A 12,695-nucleotide genomic window follows, 5' to 3' on the forward strand; every position below is an offset into this window, starting at 1 on the left:
TGTTGCCTAGGCTGGTCTCGAACTCCTGGGCTCAAGTGATCCGCTCGCCTTGGCTTCCCAAAGAGCTGAGATTACAGGCATGAACCACTACACCCGGCTGATGTTTTCTTTTTAACAATTAAATTTTTTCTTTGCAGCTTAAGCCAGGATTCTGGTTTGTTGGTTTGAGATTGTGGCTAAAGGTCCTTTCTCTTCTTTCAGTTTATTGCCTTTTGGTTACCACAGACATAAATAGTTCTTTTTACCCCAGTCCCATTTTTCCCCGCTATCATTCTGGATGACTGAGCTGTTAGTGTCCATTGTTCTCTTAAATCCCCTAAATCCATTTCATTTTGGTAGTTAAATATGACTCTTCAAGGATGACAGACAATGGAGGGTTCAGGGAATGATTCTTATATACATGTTGTCTTAGACATTTTCTTCTTGTGCTATTGGTATAGAGGTACAAAATATAACTGTATATATACTTAAATATGTTTATGTAGTATACTTAGCCGGTGTATTAGTTCATTTTCACACTGCTGATAAAGACATACCCAAAACTGGGAACAAAAAGAGGTTTAATTGGACTTACAGTTCCACATGGCTGGGGAGGCCTCAGAATCATGGAGGGAGACGAAAGGCATTTCTTACATGGCAGCAAGAGAAGAATGAGGAGGAAGCAAAAGTGGAAAGCCCTGATAAACCCATCAGATTTCATGAGACTTATTCACTATCACGAGAATAGCATGGGAAAGACAGGCCGCCATGATTCAATTACCTCCCCCTGGGTCCCTCCCATAACACGCGGGAATTCTGGGAGATACAATTCAAGTTGAGATTTCAGTGGGGACACAGCCAAACCATATCAGCTGGTCATTAATTCTATGTACATTTTGCCTTAGAGAATCTGCAGCAATCATTAATGAGGCATACAATAATAAGCATATAATGGATATGTTTTTATTCCTAAGAAAATGGTTTGGGGGGTCCTGAAGACTACCCACATGTTTGGTGACTCACTAGAAGGACTCGTGGGACTAGGCATACAGATGCATACATGGGTAGGCTACAGAAAGGATGCCCACAGGATCAGTGAGGGAAAAAGACAGGTGGAGCCTGGAGAAATCCAGGCACAGCCTTCCTATGTTGTCTCCCTCCCCTTAGAGAGCACACTGAGTTTGCTTCTTTCTCCAGCAGTGAGAAATGCAGTAATAAATGTGCAATGTTCTGCCCAGGGAAGCCCATTAGAGATTCAGCATCCAAGGTTTTTATTGGGAGTAGTCACATAGGCACCCTCTGCCTAGCAACTACAAAATTCCAGACTCCCCAAAGGAAAGCAAGTATTCACCATAAATCACATTGTCTGTATAGTCTAGGCATAGCAAACCAGTCTACATCAGTCAGGGAATGACTAAATGCCAAATTCCCAGATGCAAGCCAAGGGCCAACCTTGCAAGCAGACTTTCTAAAGATAGTAGCCTCAGATCTGCTGTTAATTCTTTTCTCCACTGTCTTTCCCCATGGTCCTTGGCCACAGTGTCTTTGCAATAATATTATCATCAGTAGGAGTCCATGGAACAGGGTGAGACCAACCTGCAGCATTGACCTCAGTTATGCCATCTGTGGGTCCTGAATTGAGCCAGTTAAAGCAAATCTTATTAACCCCAAGGTCTAGCCTAAATTTCTATATTATCCCCCTTTTAAAAAAATGCCTGGCCTGAGGCATCAATAGGCATAGCACAACTCTGGCCAGTATGTAGAAGCTGAACTGAATGCCTTCCAGGGCTGAGGCAATGTTATGATAGTCAGCCTGCACAAATTAAAAGTCCAATCCCAGAGGGCACATGTGGTATCCCTGGAAACAAGGAGTTGACAATTGTTAGGACACCCCAAGCAGGACATACATTACATATTTTATTAAATTTCTTATACAAATTTCTCTTTTATTCCTTTTAATCCATTATCTTATGAAGTTTATCTTTTGTTCTTGTTATAACTGCTAACCCATTTATGGTTAAAATTTCATCTGAAAAGTCATTTTTTTCTACTTCTTTTTACAGGATCATCATTGGTGGTGGCGATCCTTTTTAACCAGAAGCTTTATAGCTGTTTATCTTTTTATGTATGCAGTTCATTACTTCTCTGTCAAACTTCAAATTACAGAAATTGTGAGCTCTATTTTGTACTTTGGGTACACGATGATCATTGTGTTGATTTTCTTCCTTTTCATAGGTAACTACAGAATTACTCAGTATATTTCAGACTCTCTTAAGAGTCTTGGAGATAGCCATAATGTAATAAACATCAATTAACAATTAGTGGAAGGAAAAGGGAACAAAGTCATCATGTTCATTTTTATGCGTTGGAGATAAAAGATTGCAAAGCCGAGGAACCTGGAGGGACCTTATGTACTTAGCTACAAGACTGTCCCTTGTGAATGTTTTAAAACAGGGATATGTTCCAAAGCACAGAAAGGGTTATGTGTAATCACCTTTGAACAGCCTCCAAGCATAAAAAATAACCTACTTGAATAACTTTTAAATTAATAAAATTAGATTAATTAAATATGTCATCATATAAGCAATTATATGTGAAGGACAAGATGTATACTTCTCAGAATTACTCATTTGGGGTTGTTATTTGGATTCATATGTGATGGGAACTTTTGTCTAGATTAATGCTTGAAGCAGGTGGAAAAAAATGGAATGTTTTATAAAATGCTCCACTTGGAGAAATAATGAAGTTGGAGAACTCTGGGACCTTCTGAATGCAAGCAAAGTAGCATTTCTGCCTGCATCATGTCAAGTTCTGGCTTTAACTCAAGTCATATCACTTGTATAGGTCAGATTGGAAAAGTTCAAGGATTTTCTCTGATTTTAACCCTCAGGTTCAACAAATATATAAAAATAAACAATGGAAATTTGTTAAAAATCAAGACATTCAGACAAATGTAAACATGATCTGAGAAACCGGCATCTTGGTGATGGTTCCTTTTTCTATGTAATATCTAACATATATATTACCTCTTATGTACTACTGGTCTTAACTACTCAGTAAAGAAGAGACCATGTAGTCCTACTCTAATCTCTCAGCCACCAGCAGTTCTATTTAAAACTGAAGGTCTGAGAGCTTCTCACCATTCTAGTCCAAGTAGACTCCTTTTGCTTATTTTTTTTTTTAAACTTTTAATTGAAACATGTGGACGGAAAAGCGCATGCATTATAAGTGTACAGCTTGATGAGTTATCACAAAGTGAACACACCTTTGTAACTAGCATCTCCACCAATAACCAGTACATGATTAGCAGCCCTGAAGCCACTGTTGGGCCTACTTCCACTTCCTTTCCACAGGGCACCCACTATCTTGACTTAGCTCTAAAAGGGAGAGTGTAGGAAGGAAAGATTGATATGCTGATAAAAACTAGAGTTAAGTGACAGGAAGAGGAGGGAAAACAAGAAAAAGCACAGAGTGGTACAAGGAGAATCATCCAAATGATGTTGAAATGATTTCACAGAATAGGTATTGAGTGGTGTTAAACAAAGATGCCAAAGAGGGTGAAGACTAGGGAAAGGCCATTCAATTTTGCAAGAATCACCCTTTGAGAGGCAGTATTCAACATGGCGTGAACTGCTGCTGCTTGTTTTTTGAGGTCTTTCTGCACAAAGTGATTCCTGGTCACCTCAGCCCATAACAGTATAGATTAATTTGGCCCATCTTTGAATTGTATGTAAATAGATTTACAAACACTACATAATAACACTCTTTTCTGTCTGATTTCTTTTGTGGCTGGTTTCTTGCCCTTCATATTGCTTGTGAGAGTCCTCCACATCACTGTGTGTAGATGCAGTCTGTGTCCCTCATGTCTTTTGTTTTAGATCCTCCTTCTACCCTGCCCAGTGAGTTACTAGCTTTTATATTTGTGTAATATGCAGGTTGGATGTATGCAGCACAATAATTTCAGACTTCTGTTTTCCTCATTATCTAACACTTTGACTCAGGTTGCCTTTTTCTGGGAGTCTTATATTACAACAGCTTCTTTTAAAACAGATGTACTCTTGAATGGTCACATTGCCCACAAAAATCTTTTTCTGTTCCTTGGCTCCAGCACCTGTATTCTAGATTCTGTCACCACACCACATTGAACACTGCCTCTCAAAGGGTGATCTCTTGCCAAATTAAATGACTTTTCCTAGTCTTTGTCTTCTTTGGTTTCTTTATTTAACACCACTCAACATCTATTTTGTGAAGTCATTTCAACATCATTTGGATGATTCTCCTTGTACCACTCTGTGCCTTTTCTTGTTTTCCCTCCTCTTCCTGTCACTTAACTCTAGCTTTTATCAGTATTTCAATCCTTCCTTTCTACACTCTCCCTTTTAGAGCTCATTCAGTCCCATGGCTTCACTTATCTCCTCAATGCTGACTGCTCCCCAACCTCTATTTCTAACCATAGTCTCTATCTGGCTGAATTCTGAACATTTCCATGTCCCACTGGTACTGCAAACTCACCATGCCCCCGAAATGAAGTTAGCACCTCCTTCTCTACAAACTGACTTATCTTAATTTCTTTCCCTCTTTGACCATCGTCACTAATCTCTGATCTCCTTGACCTATTTTGAATAAATTCTTAACATAGCCCTTCTGTATTAGCCCATTCTCATGCTGCTGATAAAGACATATCAGAGACTGGGTAATTTATAAGGGAAAGAGGTTTAATTGACTCACAGTTCTGCATAGCTAGGGAGGCCCCAGGAAACGTACAATCATGGTGGAAAGGGAAGCAAACATGTTCTTCACTTGGCAGCAGCAAGGAGAAATGCAAAGTGAAGTGGGAGAAAAGCCCCTTTTAAAACCATCAGATCTCGTGAGAGCTCACTATCAGGAGAACAACATGGAGGTAACCAACCACCTCCATGATTCAATTACCTCCCACCAAGTCCCTCCCATGACACATGGAGCACATGGAGATTATGGGAACTACAATTCAAGATGAGATTTGGGTGGGACACAACCAAACCATATCACCTTCCATGATTTATAGCTAATCAGTCATAACTTCCCTATTTATTCTTCTTAGAAACCTCTTGTTGCCATCTATTCCTTTTTTCAGCATATACTCCTACAGTCTTAATCCAGGCCTTTATTTCTTTGTCCTTGGATAATTGCAATAGCCTCTTATTTGATTTGCTGGACTCTAGTCTGTCTTTTTCTAACACTCTTTTCATGCTACCTGCTTTCAGGTGAACTTATTTTTTTCTTATTATAATAGTGCAATTCGAGTTCCTGGGCAAGATGGTCGAATAGGAACAGCTCCAGTCTGCAGCAACCAGCGAGATCAACGCAGAAGGTGGGTGATTTCTGCATATCCAACTGAGGTATTCGGCTCATCTCACTGGGACTGGTTAGACAGTGGGTGCAACCCACGGAGGGCAAGCAGAAGCAGGATGGGGCATCATCTCACCCAGGAAGCACAAGGAGTTGGGGAACTCCCTCCCATAGCCAAGGGAAGCTGTGAGGGACCTTGCCCTGAGGAATGGTGCTTTCTGGCCTAGATACTATGCTTTTCCCATGGTCTTCCCAACCCACAGACCAGGAGATTCCCTTGGGTGCCTACACCACAAGGGCCCTGGGTTTCAAGCACAAAACTTGGTGGCCATTTGGGCAGACACCAAGCTAGCTGCAGGAGTTTTTTGTTTTTTGTTTTTTTTTTCATACTCCAGTGGCTCCTGGAACAATAGCAAGACAGAAATGTTCACTGCCCTGGAAAGGGGACCGAAGCCAGGGAGCCAAGTGGTCTTGCTCAGCGGATGTCACCCCCATGGAGCCCAGCAAGCTAAGATTCACTGGCTTGAAATTCTTGCTGCCAGCACAGCAATCTGAAGTCGACCTGGGAAGCTCAGGCTTGCTAGGGGGAGCAGTGTCCACCATTACCGAGGCTTGAGTAGTCGGTTTTCCCCTCACAGTGTAAACAAAGCTGCTGGGAAGTTCAGACTGGGTGGAGTCCACCGCAGTGCCGCAAAGCCACAGTAGCCAGACTTTCTCTAGATTCCTCCTCTCTGGGCAGGGAATCGCTGAAAGAAAGGCAGCAGCCCCTGTTAGGGGCTTCTGGATAAAACTCCCATCTCAATCCCAGCACTTTGGGAGGCCGAGACGGGCAGATCACGAGGTCAGGAGATCAAGACCATCCTGGCTAACACGGTGAAACCCCATCTCTACTAAAAAATACAAAAAACTAGCCAGGCGAGGTGGCAGGCGCCTGTAGTCCCAGCTACTCGGGAGGCTGAGGCAGGAGAATGGTGTAAATCCGGGAGGCGGAGCTTGCAGTGAGCTGAGATCCGGCCACTGCACTCCAGCCTGGGTGACAGAGCGAGACTCCGTCTCAAAAAAACCCCAAAAAACAAAAAAACCCTCCCATCTCCCTGGGACAGAGCACCTGGGGAAAGGGGTGGCTATGGGCGCAGCTTCAGCAGACTTAAACGTTCCTGCCTGTTGGCTCTGAAGAGAGCAGCGGATCTCCTAGCACAGTGCTGGAGCTCTGCTAAGGGACAGACTGCCTCAAGTGGGTCGCTGACCTCCTAGCCTCCTGACAGGGAGACACTGCCCAGCAGGGGTCGACAGACACCTCATACAGGAGAGCTCCTGTTGGCATCTGGCGAGTGCCTCTCTGGGATGAAACTTCCAGAGGAAGGAGCAGGCCAGCAGTCTTTGCTGTTCTGCAGCCTCCACTGGTGATACCCAGGCAAACGGTCTGGAGTGGACCCCCAGCAAACGCCAGCAGATCTGAAGAAGAAGGGCCTGACTGTTAGAAGGAAAACTAACAAACAGAAAACAATAGCATCAACATCAAGTAAAAGGACTTTCACAAAAAAAACCTATCCGAAGGTCACCAACATCAAAGACTGAAGGTAAATAAATCCACGAAGATGAGGAAAACCCAGCACAAAAAGGCTGAAAATTCCAAAAACCAGAATGCCTCTCCTCTTCCAAAGGATCACAACTCCTTGCCAGCAAGGGAACAAAACTGGATGGAGAATGAGTTTGATGAATTGACAGAAGTAGGCTTCAGAAGGTGGGTAATAACAAACTCCTCCGAGCTAAAGGAGCATGTTCTAACCCAATTCAAAGAAGCTAAGAACCTCGATAAAAGGTTAGAGAAATTTCTAACTAAAATAACCAATTTAGAGAAGAACATAAATGACCTGATGGAGCTGAAAAACACAGCACAAGAACTTCGTGAAGCATACACAAGTATCAATAGCCGAATCAATCAAGCAGAAGAAAGGATATCAGAGATTGAAGATCAACTTAATGAAGTAAAGCATGAAGACAAGATTAGAGAAAAAAGAATGAAAAGGAACAAACAGAGCCTCCAAGAAATATGGGACTATGTGAAAAGACCAAACCCATGTTTGATTGGTGTACCTGAAAGTGATGGGAAGAATGGAACCAAGTTGGAAAACACACTTCAAGATATTATTCAGGAGAACTTCCCCAACCCAACAAGACAGGCCAACATTCAAATTCAGGAAATACAGAGAACACCACAAAGATACTTATCAAGAAGAACAACCCCAAGACACATAATCGTCAGATTCACCAAGGTTGAAATGAAGGAAAAAAATGTTAAGGGCGGCCAGAGAGAAAGGTCGAGTTACCCACAAAGGGAAGCCCATCAGACTAACAGTGGATCTCTCCACAGAAACCCTACAAGCCAGAAGAGAGTGGGCCAATATTCAACATTCTTAAAGAAAAGATTTCTCAACCCAGAATGTCATATCCAGCCAAACTAAGCTTCATAAGTGAAGGAGAAATAAAATCCTTTACAGACAAGCAAATGCTGAGGGATTTTGTCACCACCAGGACTGCCTTACAAGAGGTCCTGAAGGAAGCACTAAATATGGAAAGGAAAAACTGCTACCAGCCACTGCAAAAAGATATCAAAATGTAAAGACCATCGACACTATGAAGAAACTGCATCAACTAATGGGCAAAATAACCAGCTAGCATAATAATGACAGGATCAAATTCACACATAACAATATTAACCTTAAAGGTAAACAGGCTAAATGCCCCAATTAAAAGGCCCAGACTGGCAAATTGGATAGAGTCAGGACTCATTGGTGTGCTATATTTAGGAGAACCATCTCATGTGTAAGGACACAGATAGTCTCAAAATAAAGGGATAGAAGAAGATTTACTAAGCAAATGGAAAGCAAAACAAAACAAAACAAAAAAAGCAGGGGTTGCAATACTAGTCTCTGATAAAACAGACTTTAAACCAACAAAGATCAAAAAAGAGAAACAAGGGCATTACATAATGGTAAAGGGATCAATGCAACAAGAAGAGCTAACTATCCTAAATACATATGCACTCAATGCAGGAGCATCCAGATTCATAAAGCAAGTTCTTAGAGACCTACAAAGAGACTTAGACTCCCACACTGTAATAGTGGGAGACTTTAACCCCACACTGTCAATATTAGACAGATCAACGAGACAGAAAATTAACAAGGATATTCAGGACTTGAATTCAGCTCTGGACCCAGCAGACCTGATAGATATCTACAGAACTCTCCACCCCAAATCAACAGAATATACATTCTTCTCAGCACCACATCACACTTATTCTAAAATCGACCACATAATTGGAAGTAAAACACTCCTCAGCAAATGCAAAAGATCGACAACCATAACATACAGTCTCTCAGACCACAGTGCAATCAAATTAGAACTCAGGATTAAGAAACTCACTCAAAACCGCACCACTACTTGGAAACTGAACAACCTGCTCCTGAATGACTTCTGGGTAAATAACGAAATTAAGGCAGAAATAAATAAGTTATTTGAAACCAATAAGAACAAAGACATTATGTACCAGAATCTCTGGGACACAGCTAAAGCAGTATTTAGAGGGAAATTTATAGCACTAAATACCCACAAGAGAAAGCGAGAAAGATCATCGACACCCTAACATCACAATTAAAAGAACTAGAGAAGCAAAAGCAAACACATTCAAAAGCTAGCAGAAGACAAGAAATAACTAAGATCAGAGCAGAACTAAAGGAGATAGAGACACAAAAAACCCTTCCAAAAAAGTCAGTGAATCCAGGAGCTGGTTTTTTGAAAAGATTAACAAAATAGATACACCACTAGCCAGAATAATAAAGAAGAAAAGGGAGAAGAATCAAATAGACACAATAAAAAATGTTAAATGGGAGATCACCACTGATCCCACAGAAATACAAACTACCATCAGAGACTACTATAAACACCTTTATGCAAATAAAGTAGAAAACCTAGAAGAAATGGATAAATTCCTGGACACACACACCCTCCCAAGACTAAACCAGGAAGAAGTTGAATCCCTGAATAAACCAATAACAAGTTCTGAAATTGAGGCAGTAATTAATAGCCTACCAACCAAGAAAAGCCCAGGAACAGACGGATTCACAGCCAAATTCTACCAGAGGTACAAAGAGGAACTGGTACCATTCCTTCTGAAACTATTCCAAACAATAGAGAAAGAGGGACTCCTCCCAAACTCATTTTATGAGGCCAGCATCATCCTGATATCAAAACCTGGCAGAAACACAACAAAAAAGAGAATTTCAGGCCAATATCCCCGATGAACATCAATGCGCAAATCTTCAATAAAATACTGGCAAACCGAATCCAGCAGCACATTAAAAAGCTTATCCACCACGATCAAGTCGGCTTCACCCCAGGAATGCAAGGCTGGTTCAACATATGCAAATCAATAAATGCAATCCATCACATAAACAAAACCAATGACAAAAACCACATGATTATTTCAACAGATGCAGAAAAGGTCTTCGATAAAATTCAACACCGCTTCATGCTAAAAACACTCAATAACCTAGGTATTGATGGAATGTATCTCAAAATATTAAGAACTATTTATGACAAACCCACAGCCAATATCATACTGAATGGGCAAAAGCTGGAAGCATTCCCTTTGAAAACCGGGACAAGGCAAGGATGCCCTCTCTCACCACTCCTATTCAACATAGTATTGGAAGTTCTGGCCAGGGAAATCAGGCAAGAGAAAGAAATAAAGCATATTCAAATAGGAAGAGAGGAAGTCAAATTGTTTCTCTTTGCAGATGACATGATTGTATATTTAGAAAACCCCCTCGTCTCAGCCCCAAAACTCCTTAAGCTGTTAAGCAACTTCAGCAAAGTCTCAGGATACAAAATCAATGTGCGAAAATCACAAGCATTCATATACACCACTAATAGACAAACAGAGAGCCAAATCATGAGTGAACTCCCATTCACAACTACTACAAAGAGAATAAAATACCTAGGAATACAACCTACAAGGGATGTGAAGGACCTTTTCAAGGAGAACTAGAAACCACTGCTCAAGGAAATAAGAGAAGACACCAACAAATGGAAGAACATTCCATGCTTATAGATAGGAAGAATCAATATTGTGAAAATGGCCATACAGCCCAAAGTAGTTTATAGATTCAGTGCTATTCCTATCATCAAGCTACCATTGACTTTCTTCACAGAATTAGAAAAAATTACTTTAAATTTCATATGGAACCAAAAATGAGCCCGTATAACCAAGACAATCCTAAGCAAAAGGAACAAAGCTGGAGGCATCACACTACCTGACTTCAAACTATACTACAAGGCTGCGGTAACCAAAACAGCATGGTACTGGTACTAAACCGGACATATAGACCAATGGAACAGAACGGAGGCCTCAGAAATAACACCACACATCTACAACCATCTGATCTTTGACAAACCTGACAAAAACAAGCAACGGGGAAAGGATTCCCTATTTAATAAATAGTGTTGGAAAAACTGGCTAGCCATATGTAGAAAACTGAAACTGGACCCCTCTTTACACCCTATACAAAAATTAACTCAAGATGGTATAAGATTTAAATGTAAGACCTAAAACCATAAAAACCTTAGAAGAAAACCTAGGCAATACCATTCAGGACATAGGCATGGGCAAAGACTTCATGATAAAACACTAAATGCAATTGCAACAAAAGCCAAAATTGACAAATGGGATCTAATTAAACTAAAGAGCTTCTGCACAGCAAAAGAAACTGTCATCAGAATGAACAGGCAACCTACAGAATGGGAGAAAATTTTTGCAACCAATCCATCTGACAAAGGTCTAATATCCAGAATCTACAAGAAACTTAAACAAATTTACAAGAAGAAAAACAACCCCATCAAAATGTAGGTGAAGTATATGAACAGACACTTTTCAAGAGAAGACATTTATGCAGCCAACAAACATATGAAAAAAGCTCATCATCACTAGTTATTGGAGAAATGCAAATCAAAACCACAATGAGGTACAATCTCACACCAGTTAGAATGGTGATCATTAAAAAGTCAGGAAACAACAGATACTGGAGAGGATGTGGAGAAATAGGAATGCTTTACACCATTGGTGGAGTGTAAATTAGTTCAACCATTGTGGAAGACAATGTGACAATTCCTCAAAGATCTAGAACCAGAAATACCATTTGACCCAGCAATCCCGTTACTGGGTATATAGCCAAAGGATTATAAATCATTCTACTATAAAGACACATGCACACATATGTTAATTGCAGCACTATTCTCAGTAGCAAAGACTTGGAACCAATCCAAATGCCAATCAATGTTAGACTGGATAAAGAGGATGGGGCACATATATACCACGGAATACTATGCAACCATAAAAGAGGATGAATTAATATCCTTTGCAGGTACATGGATGAAGCTGGGAGCCATTATTCTCAGCAAACTAACACAGGAACAGAAAATCAAACACCGCATGTTCTCACTCATAAGTGGGAGTTGAACAATGAGAACGTATGGGCACAGGAAGGGGAACATCACACACTGGGGCCTGTTGTGGGGTGGGGGGCAAGGGGAGGGATAGCATTAGGAGAAATACCTAATGTAGATGATGGGTTGATGGGTGCAGCAAACCACCATGGCACATGTATACCTATGTAGCAAACCTGCACATGTATCCCAGAACTTAAAGGATAATTTAAAAAAAAAAAAAAAAGAAAGAAATAGTGCAATTCAGTCCAAGGTTACTTTTTTTTTTTTTTTTTTTTTTGAGACGGAATCGTGCTCTGTCATCCAGGCTGGAGTGCAGTGGCGTGATCTCGGCTCACTGCAACCTCCGCCTCCTGGGTTCAAGCGATTCTCCTGTGTCAGCCTCCTCAGTAGCTGGGACTACAGGTGCACACCACCACACCCAACTAATTTTTGTATTTTTAGTAGAGACGGGGTTTCACCATGTTGGCCAGGATAGTCTTGATTCCCTGACCTCGTGATCCACCCACCTCAGCCTCCCAAAGTGCTGGGATTACAGGTATGAGCCACCGCGTCTGGCCCCAAGATTACTTTTAACAGGTCAACTCATATTTACAGAATGCTTGCACTGTGCTGGACACTGTGCTAAGTGCTGGGAACACAGTGGTAAAGAAGACAGATAAGGTTCCCTGTTTTTATGGACCCTTCTATTCTAGTGGAAGGGAGACATATTAAAGAAAAATTACGCGTTTGGTGAGCTTTGTGAAATAAGTGATGTTGAGCAAGAGGTGGATGGTCAAGTGTTCCAAGCAGAGGTGGCAGCATGTTTGAAAGTCCTGAGTGGGAAGCAGTTTGACATCTTCAAAGAAAGTCCAGCATGGCAAGGGAGGGAGGGTGGTGCTAGG

At 41.2% G+C, this 12,695-nt stretch overlaps 1 pseudogene across 1 annotated transcript in view; it reads left to right on the forward strand.

Moving 5' to 3' along the window:
• Positions 1-12,695, forward strand: part of LOC112615287 — an 84,240-nt pseudogene that overhangs the window by 59,231 nt on the left and 12,314 nt on the right. The window contains exon 12 of the transcript XR_003117314.1: positions 2,043-2,214. The product of XR_003117314.1 is annotated as a transmembrane 9 superfamily member 2-like (transcript). The remainder of the gene's footprint in view (positions 1-2,042; positions 2,215-12,695) is intronic.

Source organism: Theropithecus gelada, chromosome X (assembly GCF_003255815.1).
Source record: "Theropithecus gelada isolate Dixy chromosome X, Tgel_1.0, whole genome shotgun sequence".
Classification (NCBI taxonomy): domain Eukaryota; kingdom Metazoa; phylum Chordata; class Mammalia; order Primates; family Cercopithecidae; genus Theropithecus; species Theropithecus gelada.